Source organism: Neofelis nebulosa, chromosome 11 (genome assembly GCF_028018385.1).
Source record: "Neofelis nebulosa isolate mNeoNeb1 chromosome 11, mNeoNeb1.pri, whole genome shotgun sequence".
In the NCBI taxonomy this organism is placed as follows: Eukaryota; Metazoa; Chordata; class Mammalia; order Carnivora; family Felidae; genus Neofelis; species Neofelis nebulosa.
The window spans coordinates 7,948,791-7,962,368 of record NC_080792.1 but is presented as its reverse complement, the minus strand read 5'-3'; the positions used below and the strand labels follow the sequence as shown (position 1 = coordinate 7,962,368).

Below are 13,578 nucleotides of genomic sequence, written 5' to 3'. Positions count from 1 at the left end.
TTGTGGATTTGAAGTATCAAAGTCAAAATACATATGACAGTACAGAAGAATAATGGAAATAACTTTAGAAAGATATTTCTAAGATGAAAAGTCTTAGATGATGAGAAACTGAGGATGTCAGTGGGGAAGGGTCAGTGATAATACTGTGGGAGAAAAATAAATTACAGTTGACTCTTGAGCAACATGGGTTGGAATTGCACGGGTCCACTTATGCACAGATTTTTTTCAATAAATACAATACGGTACTCTAGATGTATTTTCTCTTCCTCGTGATTTTCTTAACATTTTCTTTTCTGTGGCTTGCCATGTTGTAAGAATACAGTGTATACTAAGTATAACCTACAAAATATGTGCTAATCAACTATTATGGGTAAGGCTTCATGTCTACACTAGACAATCGGTAGTTAAGTTTTGGGGAATCAAAAATTATATGTGGATTTTTGACTGAACAGGAGTCACTGCCCCAAAGGCCTGTGTTGTTCAGGGGTAAACTATAATGTAAAACAACCATGTTTCAAGTTAAAAGGGGGCATCAAACTATAAAATGGTCTCTTTTTAAATGAGGTATAATGAACACATAACATTATATCAGTTTCAGGTGTACAACATGATTTGATATTTGTATACACTGCAAGATGATCAACCACAGTATGCCTAGTTACCATCCATCAAAAGTGGTTTTATGTTGCTTTTATTTTCTAATTTTTATTGTTATTGTTGAGTGTATATTGTTTTTATAATTAGACAAAAGTCATTAAGTCCTGCTTATCACATTCAAAGCAATTATGTGTCATTTTTCTATTAGACTAAGTACTGGTTTGCCAATTTTTCCTCAAAGAATCAATCTTCGATGTATTAATTCTGTTAAACAGAATACCAGATTCTAAGGTATTTACTGTACTTTTATTTATCATCACTTGCTTTCTCATTCCTTTCTTAGGTTTGTTTTCTGGCTCCTTTTCTAACTTCTTGAACCAAAGGTTTTATTGCTTTGTTTTCATTCTTTCTTATTTAGCTGCAGATAATTCCATGAATCTACATCTAAGAAAAGTTTTAATCATATATCATGAATTTAGATTTATAATTTTCTAACTATGGTTATTCCTGACCATTCTGAAACTGCTATTTTCATACTTTCAATCTCACCCAAGATCTATTTAGAAGGAGGTTTTAATCAGCTCTCTCCTGCATACACTTTAGTTATTAATTTTTACTATTACTCTATCTCAATCAGCAACTTGGGCTTTTATAATTTTGAACATCGATATAAATTTTCTACACAATGCCTGAGTACTTGAAAAAATGAACCACATATGCCTGTGTGGATGTATGGAGAACTGTATGTATGGCTATTTGTAATTCTCTACTTGTGCTAACAACAGTGTTTGTTACATTTATTTAAATCCTAACTTAGGCGCCTGGGTGGTGCAGTCGGTTAAGCGTCCGACTTCAGCCAGGTCACGATCTCGCGGTCCGTGAGTTCGAGCCCCGCGTCAGGCTCTGGGCTGATGGCTCGGAGCCTGGAGCCTGTTTCCGATTCTGAGTCTCCCTCTCTCTCTGCCCCTCCCCCGTTCATGCTCTGTCTCTCTCTGTCCCAAAAATAAATAAAAAACGTTGAAAAATAAATAAATAAAATAAATCCTAACTTATAATAAAAACGTGTGGCATTTTACCGGATGATAAATGGTAGTCATCCAGCTGGCAATGTATATATGGATCAGGAAAGGGATGAAGAGTAGAGACCTTGTATGTTGGAATCTGCTTATCATCACAAGCTATGCAACACAATGGGAAAAAAACATGTGGACCCAGAAGTGCATGGGTCCACTTAACTCTCAGCCATTCTTCAACCTTTTACCCATACCCATAAATCACTAGCAGGCATGGCCTCAGTCTGCTTTACCCGATCATTTGGCTTCGATGAAGATATTTATACCCTAGGTCACAGGAAATATTCAGTTACTCTCCTAAGAGCTCATAATACTATTTGTGGTGATTTGTGCTAGGAGAAAAAGAAATGCTTTTTTTTTTTTTCTTCGAAAAGTTGTGCACTTTTGTTTTTCCTCACAATGTGAACATGAATTCTAATACTTGGGTTATGTACAGTGGGTCTGTCAGTTGTGATCATATGCATTTCCTACCCTTTATTTCTCTTACCTTCTCTTGACTACATTAAAACATCTGGGGGTGCTTGGGTGGCTGCTGAGCATCTGACTTCAGTTCAGGTCATGATCTCAAGGTGCAAGAGTTCAAGCCCCTCATCAGGTTTGCTGCTGTCAGCACGGGCCCACTTCAGATCCTCTGTTCCCCCCCCCCACCTCTGTCCCTCCCCTACTCATGCTCTCTCTCAAAAATAAACATTTAAATTAAAATATCTGCCTCATATTCATATAAGCTAAACAGGGTATTAAAACAAAGTATTATGCAGAGCACAAACCTTGGAACCAAACATAGGTTTGATGTTTATTTTATTTTGAGAGAGAGAAAGAGAAAGAGAGAGAATGCACATGCACAAGGTAGGGAAACAGAGAGAGAGAGAGAGGGAGACAGGGAATCCCAAGTAGGTTCCACACTGTCAGCACACAGCCTGACGCAGGGCTTGAACTCAAGAATAGTGAGATCATAACCTGAGCTGAAACAGAGTCAGACGCTTAACCAACTGAACCACCCAGGTGCCCCCAGACACGGGTTTAAAACCAGCTTTGCAACCTTCTTAATTGCATAATTATGGGTGAGCTAATTAACTTTCCTGATTGCAAATGACAAAACTTTTACTCAAAGAAGTACGCAAAAATCAGTTATTTATTACCTCACTCTAGAAAAGGATCTGGCCTTAGAGACTCAAAAGACACTAATATTCTTTTTCTCAATATCTTAGCTTTGCTTCTCTGAGTGTGTTTGTCTCATTCTCTTGTATAACTGGCAAAATGTAGAGAAAGAGGGGAACATGGTCCAGACTTCCATCTTCCCATATAGCGACCCTAGAAGAAAGGGAAAGCTTTTCTGCCAACATCTGGATGTAAAATCCATGGTGAGAACCCCATCAGAATCGACATTATGAGATTGCCCGTTCGTAGGTTATTTATTCACACTCTGAGCTGCAGCGCAGCGTATTATAATTGGAACAGAGTTAAAAGGAGTTGGGCAGATTTCCACCAAGAAAATAGGTGGGATTAACAGAAAATGGGCAGAAAGAATCTTCGGTAGGGGGAAAAAACCTGATGCCTCTATAACCCCTAAACCTCAGCTTCTACAAGTAGAAATTGGGGCTAAAAATAGCACCCATTGGGGCGCCTGGGTGGCTCAGTCGGTTGATCATCCAACACTTAATTTTGGCTCAGGTCATGATCTCACAGTTTGTGGGATCAAGCCCTGTATCAGCTCTGTGCCGACAGCATGGAGCCTGCTTGGGATTCTTTTCCCCTCCTCTCTCTCTCTGCCCCTCCCCCACTTACACTCACTCTCTCTCTCTCTCTCTCTCAAAATAAATAAATAGAATTTAAAAAATTTTAAGATATTCCAGATAGGTCCTTCCCCTCTCTGCCATGTGGAGATGCAGAAAAAAGATTTGTCTTTGAATCAGAAAGCTGGGTCCCCATCAAGCACAGACTTGTTAGCATTTTGATCTTGGGCTTTCCAGCCTCTAGAACTGTGAGAAGTAAATTTCTGTTGCTTATAAGCCATCCCTAGTCAAGCTATGGTATTTTGTTATAGTAACCTGAATGGACCGAAATAATTGTCTTTCTAGGGATCGAATGCAACGTTGCATGGCATCTCACTATGGCTGCAAGCGTAACCACGGGGTCGCTCCCTTCGTCGGCACCCGGCCTCAGAAGCAGGCTTGCCGCCCATTATAGGAGGCCTTACAGGCAGAGGTGCTCAGGGCCTTACAGCTACTTGTGCAGCCATTGCCAGGCACAATTTCCAGAACAAAGGGAATTTTCCTCATTTTGCAGAGGTAAGAAACTATTGGCCCAAAAGAGAAATACTTTCACAAGCTCCTTTTACATTAATTGGGTTATTAATTTATTTATCACGAGAACATAATTAAAAAAAAAAAGCAAGCAATAGGATTCGTAAAAAAAGGATTCTAACCAATAGATGTAGGGAAGTTATTCATGGTGCCCAGGGCAGGCAAACATTCTGTGGGTCTTCCAGAAAGTCACCTGGAGCCCAGTCTGCCTTACTTAAGAATAAAGATCCTTTATTAATGATTTATTAATAATTCTGATCTTTAAGAAGGAAAGAGACGCATGGCGAAACGTTTCATCCCCTACTTGTGAATTTTCCTAATTATGCTCCATAACTTTGTCCTATGAATTTGCATAATATTTAATTTTTAAGGGGATCATCAAATTCTAATTCGTTTTCCCAATACCAAAACAGAAAGGTAATAAATATTTTATGCCGTTTTAAACTGGGAGAATTGAAGCAAGGTATACTCATGTTCCACTTCAAATAGCAAAGCACATGGATTTGAACTCTGCTTTCTTTGCACATGTTAATAAATAGGGGTCTTAATTATAGATGTGGAGAAGCAGACAAGGATGTCTGCTATCACCATTTCTGTTCAACATTATACTGCAAGTTTTATTCAGAGTAATTGGCAAGAAAAAGAAATAAAAGACATCCAGATTAGAAAGTAAGAGTAAATCTATTTCTATTTGCAGGTGACATGACCTTACATGTAGAAAATTCTAAGGAATCCACAAAGAAACTATTAGAGCAAAGGAAAGACTTAACAAGGTTACAGAATACAAAATCAGTGTACAAAATAAAGTTCTATTTGTGTATGCAAGCAACAAATAATCCAAAAACTAAGTTAAGAAAATGATTACAATAACAATAAACAGAATAAAATGCTTAGGAATAAATTTAAAACAAATATAAGACATCCACATGGAAAATTACAAAGTATCATTGAAAAGCATTTTAAAAGAACTGAATAAATAGATGGGGCACCTGGGTGGCTGGGTCGGTTGAGCATCCAACTCTTGATTTCGATTCAGGTCATGATCTCACAGTTTGTGAGTTCAAGCCCCACATCAGGCTCTGTGCTGACAGTGCAGAGCCTGCTTGGGATTCTCCCCCCACCCCACCCCCACCCCTGCCTCTCCTTTGCTCGTGCACTCTCTCTCAAAATAAATAAATAAACTTTTAAAAAATAAATAAATAAAAAATAAAAGACCTAAATAAATAGAAAGACATCCTGTGTCAATGATTTATATTGTTAAAATGGCAATACTCCCCCAAACTGAACTACAGATTTAAAGCAATTTCTGTCAAATATGCACCCACCATTCTCGTAGAAAGTGATACGGTTACCCACATGGAAAGAATATGGACATTATTGGCTTATATTTATATGGAAATTAAGTGAAACAGACTAGCCAAAACAAAATTGAGGAATTTCTGCTTCCCAATTTCAAAACTTACTACAAAGCTCAATACAATTGACAACCCAGAAATAATCACTCACATTATGGTCAATTGACTATCCATCAGTGTGCCAAGATAATTCGATGAGGAAAGACTAGTTTTTTTCCACAAATGGGACAACTAGATATCCACATGCAAAAGAATGAATTTAGATCCATACCTCATACCATCTACAAAATGAACTCTAAGTGGATCAACGTCCTAAATACAAGCCCTGAAACTATAAAATTCTCCGGAAAAAACAAACAAACAAACATAGGCATACATCTTCATGGTGTGATTTAGGTAATGGTTTCTTAGACGTGACAGCAAAAACACGAGCAAAAATTTAGGACATGAAAAGATCGTGAACATCATCAGTTGTCAAGGAAATGCAAATAAAAAAAAACAAAAACAAAATGAGATACCCCATCACACTCTCTAGGATGGCTAAAATCAAAAAGAGGAGAAATGGCACTGTTGGCAAAGAAATGGAGAAATTGGAAGCCTCACATGCCGCTGTTGAGAATCTAAAATGATGCGGCCACTGGAAAACAGTCTGGCAGTCCCTCAAAAAGTTAAACATAGAATTAACATACCACCCAGCAATTCTCCTCCTAGATATCTACCCAAAAGAACTGAAAACAAGTATTCAAGCAAATACTTGCACACAAGTGTTCATAACAGACCTATTTGCAATAGCCAAGGTGGAAATAACTCAAATGTCCTACTATGGAGGAAATGGGTACGCAAAAACACAATTGGATAGTATTTAGCCATAAGACGAAATGAAGTAGTTATACACCCTGCAACATGGATGACCTTTGAAAACATTGTATCAGGTGAAAGAACCACGTCACAAAAGGTCACCTATGATATGATTCCATTTATCTGGGTATGAGTTTGCTCAGGCTGCCATAACAAAACACCACAAGCTGGGTGGCTTGGACAACGAACTGTATTTCCTCACAGTTCTGGATGAACTGGGAGGAAATAAATAAATCCCGAAGTCTGACGAAATAAATAAATCCCGAAGTCTGACGAAATAAACAAAGGAGTTCAAGGTCAAGGCACCAGAAAATTTAGTTTCTGGTGAGACCTCTCATTCTGGCTTGGAGATGGCTGCCCTCTAGCTGTGTCCGCTCACAGATTTTCCTCTTTATGTGCCTGGGGGGAGAGCCTCTCCAGTGACTCTTACACTTCTTACAAGGACAGCAGTCCTACGGGATTAGGGTTCCACCTTATGACCTCATTTAACCTTACTTACTTCCTTAAAGGTATTCTCTCCAAATATAGTCATATTGGGAGAGCTTCAGTATGTGGATTTGGCTGGGAAACAATTCATCCCCTCTGAGGATGGTGGGAGGGGGGAATGGGCAGTGACTGATAAATGGGTACAAAGTCCTCTTTTGGGGATGATGACAATGTTTTGGACCTAGATAAAGGTGATGGTTGCACAATATTGTGAACATTCTCAATGCTACTGAACTGTATAGTTTAATTAAAATGTTAATTTTATGTTATGTGAATTTCCCCTCAATTAAAAAAATTAATTGAGGGGCGCCTGGGTGGTTCAGTCAGTTGGGCGTCCAACTTCAGCTCAGGTCATGATCTCACAGTCCATGAGTTAGAGCACCACATCGGGCTCTGTGCTGACAGCTCAGAGCCTGGAGTCTGCTTCAGATTCTGTGTCTCCCTCTCTCTCTCTCTCTGGCCCTTCCCTTCTTGCGCTCTGTCCTTATCTCTCTCAAAAATAAATACACATTAAAAAATTTTTCTAAATTAATTGAAATTTTAGGAAAAAGTCAGCAAATAACAAGTTTTGGCGAGGATGTGGAGAAATCAGAACCCCTATATACTCCTGTAGAAATGTATAATGCTGCAGCAACCTTGGAAAATAGTCAACAGCTCCTCAAAAAGGTAAACAGCAATTCTACTTCTAGGTACTTGCCCCCAACATGAAAGCACGTACTCACAAAAACTTGTACCTGAATGTTCATAACAGCCTTATTCACAAGAGCTGAAAGATAGAAGCAACCAAAATGTCTGTAATTCATGAGTGGATAAAACATGGGTAGATGGAACGGATAAATCATACCTGTAAAATGAAACATTATATAGCTAAAAAAAAAAGGTGGGGGGAATGAAATACTGATACACCCGATAACATGGATGAAACTTGGAAACATTATGCCCAGTGAAAGAAGACAGCACAAAAGACCACATATTATATGATCTCGTTTACGTGAAATATCCTGAGAAGGCACATCTACAGAAGCAAAATGATGTAGTGTTTACTTAGATTCAGTAGTCGTTGGGGGGAAAGAGTAGCCATAGCTAAGGGGTAGGGGTTTCTTTTGGAGATGATGAAAATGAAAATGTTCTAAAATTACCTGTGGTGACACTTCCACATAACTGTGAATAAATAAAAACCACTGAAATGTACACCTTAAATTGCTGAATTACATGGCATGTGAATTATGTTTCAATAAGGTGTTACAAAAATAAAAGCAGTAAGAAGACATTAAGTTGAAAACAAAAATTTATTTTATAAAGAACTTAATTTGTAAAGACATCAACATAGTTTGGTAAGGAGAATTAGAAGAGTGTCCTTTTCTGAGAACTTATGAAAGCAGCATTTTCTATATATCTGGTGACATTTAGATGTAGCCTTCTAAAGTGATCGATTAGGGGCACCTGGGTGGCTCAGTTGGTTGAGTGTCTGACTTCGGCTCAGGTCATGATCTCACAGTTCATGAGTTCGAGCCCCACATTGGACTCTGTGCTGACAGCTCAGAGCCTGGAGCCTGCTTCCGATTCTGTGTCTCCCTCTTTCTCTGCACCTCCCCTGCTCATGCTCTGTCTCTCTCAAAAATAAACATTAAAAAAGAAAAATTAAAGTGTTCGATTAGATGAATGGCCCTTATGTGAACCTTTGAGTTTCATTCCCAGATATCTACATTATTCAGCAAGACATTTCTGTCCCCATTTCCCTACTACCTTCCATTTATTTTTTTTTATTTTTTTTATTTTTTTTTTTATTTTTGGCACAGAGAGAGACAGAGCATGAACGGGGGAGGGGCAGAGAGAGAGGGAGACACAGATTCGGAAACAGGCTCCAGGCTCCGAGCCATCAGGCCAGAGCCTGACGCGGGGCTCGAACTCACGGACCGCGAGATCGTGACCTGGCTGAAGTCGGACGCTTAACCGACTGCGCCACCCAGGCGCCCCAACCTTCCATTTAAATGTTCACTGTCACTTAACCTCTCAGAAACACTCCCTTTGGTAAAGTGAGGTAAGTAGATACTTTCATTTCCACACCGTGAGATTCGATTAGCTAATGATGGAGAAGTTCTTGGATGAAGAGTCCAGTGCAAGTTCAAAGTAATATTGTTATTATGTTTAGGTATCTTTTCAATATGTAAAGTCATATAACCTCATTATTATAGTCAGATACATGATTCCTGGCAAGTGTAACTTCCAGGGAAAAGAAATAAAAGCCAACTCTTTACAGATCTAGCAAAAACACACATTTTCCTGTGATCTTCAGGCGGTGCCCACGTTTGCAACCTCTCTCTCAACTCAACTTTAATGATAATGGCCTCCATTTGTGCCCCTGCTGAATGTAATCTATTTAATTGAAGTTCCGAAAATGACCCTGACTTTCAGCCCTGCCTTGGCTGGTGAGACAGCCATGTTGAATGCATCTTGGATCTGTAAATAAAATACTGATTCTAGTCACTTCTACAGAGTGCATTTTGATAGTGTGGATTTTTTTTTTTTTTTTCAGTGCTGACTCAATTTTAAAGTTAAGTATCTCTAAGGGAAAGTGGGATATCAGTTAAGGCAAAAAGGCAGTCTAGGGCTAACACTGGTAATTTCTTTAAAAAATGCTTTGAGCCCTCTCTTAATTTGTGAAGGTAACCTTGCACAGCAATCAGATTAAACACCGTGTCATGTTGACTCTGAAATGAAGACAAAAGTCTTGGAATTCTAAAGAACGTCTTCTCGCATAGCAGGTCTCTACAATGAATACACTTCTTACTGACAGTATTTTAGGACACTTCCGAAGGTCTAGGGAAGACTGGGTTTCACAGGGACCTTTGGCTGACCACTTGAAGACCTCTCCATCTGTGCTTTTCCACAGGAGTTGTGCCCATGTTGTCTGCTTAGTAAATATTCTGATTAAAAAATGAACAGATGACACTTAAGATCATTGTACTGGTAGTTTCTGGCCATAATTTGTTAATCCTAAGTGTTTCCCCCTCTGCAAATTCAAATCCTTTGTCTTTTGTTCTGATGTGTACCTAGTTAGCAGAATAATAGTTCCCCCAACGATGTCCGCATCCTGCTCCCTGGAACCTATGAGCATCTTACTTTACATGACAAAGGAGAATTAAAGTTGCAGGTGGAATTAAGGTTGTTAATCAGATGAGTTTAACATAGAGAAATTATCCTAGATTTTCTTAGTGGGCCCAGTGTAACTATAAGGGGTGCTTGGGTGGCTCAGTTGATTGAATCTCTGACTTCGGCTCAGATCATGATCTTGTAGTTTGTGAGTTCGAGCCCCTCGTTGGGTTTACTGCTGTCAGCGCGGAGCCCGCTTTGGATCCTCTGTCCCCCTCTCTCTTTGCCCCTCCCTGGTTCATGCTGTCTCTCTCAAAAATAAACATTAAATAAATAAATAATAAACAAATAAATGGCTTTAAAGGTGGGGGGGAGGACAAAAAAGGAGGTCACAGGCAGCATGAGATTCATTTGCTATCACCGGCTTTGATGATGACCAGAGAATGCTATTAGCTCCAGAAGCTGGAAAAGGCAAGAAAGGGATTTTCCTCTAGAGTCTGGAGAGAGGGCATAACCCTGCAGACACCTTGAGTTTAGCCAGGGATAGCCTTGTCACACTTTGGATCTGAAAAACTGTAAAATAACAATTTTTTGTCGTTCTAAGCCAGTGAGTTTGTGGTCATATGACACAGCAGCATACAGAAAATGGATACAGTTGCCTCCTTCTTGTTGACTCACTAGAGTTCCTTGTATCGTGTAGATATTGACCTGTGGTCTACTTTTCCATCTTAAACAAGTCTTCTTTTTTTTTTCTTTTTTTAATTTTTTTTTTAACGTTTATTTTTATTTTTGAGACAGAGAGAGACAGAGCATGAACGGGGGAGGGGCAGAGAGAGAGGGAGACACAGAATCGGAAGCAGGCTCCAGGCTCTGAGCCATCAGCCCAGAGCCCGACGCGGGGCTCGAACTCACGAACTGCGAGATCATGACCTGAGCCGAAGTCAGACACTCAACCGACTGAGCCACCCAGGCGCCCCTTAAACAAGTCTTCTTACCTTCTCATCTGTCACTTTTTCTGTGCTGTCCTTCATTCAACAAAAATCCTTAATTTTTGTGGAGTCGAATCTCTCTCATTTTTTTTTTTTCTCTCATGCATCGTACTCTTTGGTATTTTGTTTAAAACCTTTTCTCTCCCTCAAGTTCCAAAGACATTTTCCTTTCTTTCCTTTGTTAGTGTTACGGCTTAAACTTTCCAATTTAGGTTTCCAGTTCACGGAGAAGCTGGTCGTTCATGCGGGGTGAAGTAGGTCTCTGTTGGTTAGGATGCCGTAACAGGGTCCAAACTTGCTGTGGCTTAAGAAAGACAGAAATTTCTTTGGCTCTGACTAAAGGTCAAGATATCGACAGGCAATCCAGACGTGCAGGACCTCAACCCGTGCCTTCCATGTTGGAATCCGGGCAGCTATTCTAACACATGTGTCATCTTAAGGGACAGGGGATGTTTTCATGCCCACCTACTTTCTGATAAATGCATCCAAAGACAGAAACTTATATTATGTTCTGCTTTACATTTGTCTCCACATTTTGGTCTTTACATTTTTTAAGTGTCATTTATGTCTGCGAATCTTATGATTTGCTGGGGGTGGGGGGGGTTCTATTAACACTCGGCAGATTTAGCAGTTTTTCCTGTTTTTCATTGCATCGCCTGTCATAGAACAATCTTCTGTGACATTTTTGTCTTTGGGTCTCAATGTTGTGTCATGGTGTAATTTTTTGGAAGATATTTATTTATTAACGTTCCAAATGACAATTAACATGCAACACCATGAAACGTATCAATGGAAATAATTAAGTTAACCCAATAGATACATAGAATCTGCAAAGCGTGGCTGCACTGGTAGGTACATAGGTGATGAGACTTATTTTATAATTGGCAATGGGCAAGTTTCTTTTGATGCTTATTTTTAAGACTCATTCCAATTTCAAGAACATGAATGCAGTAATATTAATAATAGTAATAAATAACAGAAAGCTAAGCAATTGTTCCACTTTTTCTACTAAAACCTACCACAAAATTATGTTCTTCAGCACTACAGACTAAGCAAATATTTAAGAGAAGAAGAAAGGGGGGGAAGCACAGAAAAAAAAATATATATATATATATATTGGAACCCTTATGCCCATTGGTATGAATATAAAATGGTAGGAAAAATGTATGGCCTTTCCTCAAAAAATTAAATATTGAATTACCATTTGATCCAGCAACTCTGCTTCTGGGCACATACCCCAGATAAAAAGCTGGAGCCCAAATAGACATTTGTAGACACTTGTCCCTTGCAGCGTTGTTCAAAACCCGACATGCAGAAGCAACCCAAGTGTCCATCAACAGATAGATGAATTAGATAAAATGTAGCTGATAGATGCAATGAAATATTATTTATCCTTGATAAGGGAATGAAATTCTACATGCCACACCATGGCTGAAACCTGAGGACAGTATAAGGAAACTAAAACAGACACAAGGACAAACACTCTATGATTCCACTTACATGAGCCACCTGGAACAGTCAGATTTACAAAGACAGGAAGTAGAATGGTGGTAGCCAGGGGCGGGGGCAAGAGGCCATTACTGTCGAATGGGTCCAGAGTTCCAATTGAGGAAGATGAAAACATTGTGGAGCTGGGTAGTGACGAAGCCTGCACAACAATGTAAATGTGCTATGTCACTGTGAGCTGTACACTTAAAAATGGGTAAGATGGTAAGCTTTAAAGGGCTCCTGGATGGCTCAGTTGGTTAAGCATCTAACTTGATCTCCACTCAAGTCATGATTTCACAGTTCGTGGGATTGAGCCCCACGTCGGCTCTGCACAGAGCATGGAGTCTGTTTGGGATTCTCTCTCTCTCTCTCTCTCTCTCTCTCTCTCTTTCTGCCCCTTACCTCTTAAAATAATAAACATATTTTTTAAAATGGTCAACTTTAATGTATATTTTACCACCATTTTAAAAATAAAATTTAAAAAAGACAGATAAATTTGAAAAGTGAGAAGAAATGGCTGATGATAGGGTCCTGTAGTGTCTCATCACAGTTTCGTGATTTCGTCCAAAGGTGATCTTTTACAGTTAGCAAATAAAACAAACAGGTGACAACATCACACAGAAATGAGGCATGAGGGACCTATCAGTGTAGGGGACATCCAAGTCATGTCAGGAACCTGGATGGGGAGGTTGGAATCACAGAATGTAAGACTTCAAAGTGAACTTAGAGGGGGCACCTGGGTGGCTCAGTCAGTTAAGCATCTGACTTCAGCTCAGTTCATGATCTCATGGTTTGTGAGTTTGATCCCCACATTGAGCTCTATGCTGACAGAGCAGGCTCAGAGCCTGGAGCCTGCTTCGAATTCTGGATCTCCTTCTCTCTTTGCCCATCCCCCACTTGCTCTTGGTCTCTCTCTCTTTCTCTCTCAACAATAAATAAAAAAAATTTTTTTAATTCAAAATGAATTTAGAGACAGTGTTCATGGTTTAGTTTGTTTGCTTGTTTATTTCTTATTTTAACCCAGTAGCTGTGGGCCTACAGACTGTGAGTCAATCCTAATTTGTTTATAATTTTATATGTCTATTTTTGTTTTAGTTTTTTGAGAGAGAGGGCGCAGATGAGCGAGGGGCAGAAAGAGAGAGAATCCCACTAGGGACAGGGTGGGGGGAGAGACAGAGAGAGAAGCAGGGCTCACCCAAAATGTATCTCATGTTCACCTGAAGAGGGGCTCGAGCTCACCTGATGGGGGTCTCGAACTCACGAACCATGAGATCATGACCTGAGCCAAAGTCAAATGCTTAACAACTGAGCCTCTCAGAGTCCTATATATAGTTTT

The 13,578-nt window shown here is 39.5% G+C and overlaps 1 long non-coding RNA gene across 1 annotated transcript; it reads right to left on the bottom strand.

Moving 5' to 3' along the window:
* Nucleotides 1–7,942: 7,942 nt before the first annotated feature.
* On the bottom strand, nt 7,943–13,366 carry LOC131489924 (uncharacterized). Its single transcript, XR_009250825.1, has 2 exons — nt 8,653–13,366; nt 7,943–8,418 (listed from the first exon to the last, which is right to left on the bottom strand). It is a non-coding gene; the product is annotated as an uncharacterized LOC131489924 (long non-coding RNA).
* Between the last annotated feature and the right edge of the window lie 212 nt (nt 13,367–13,578).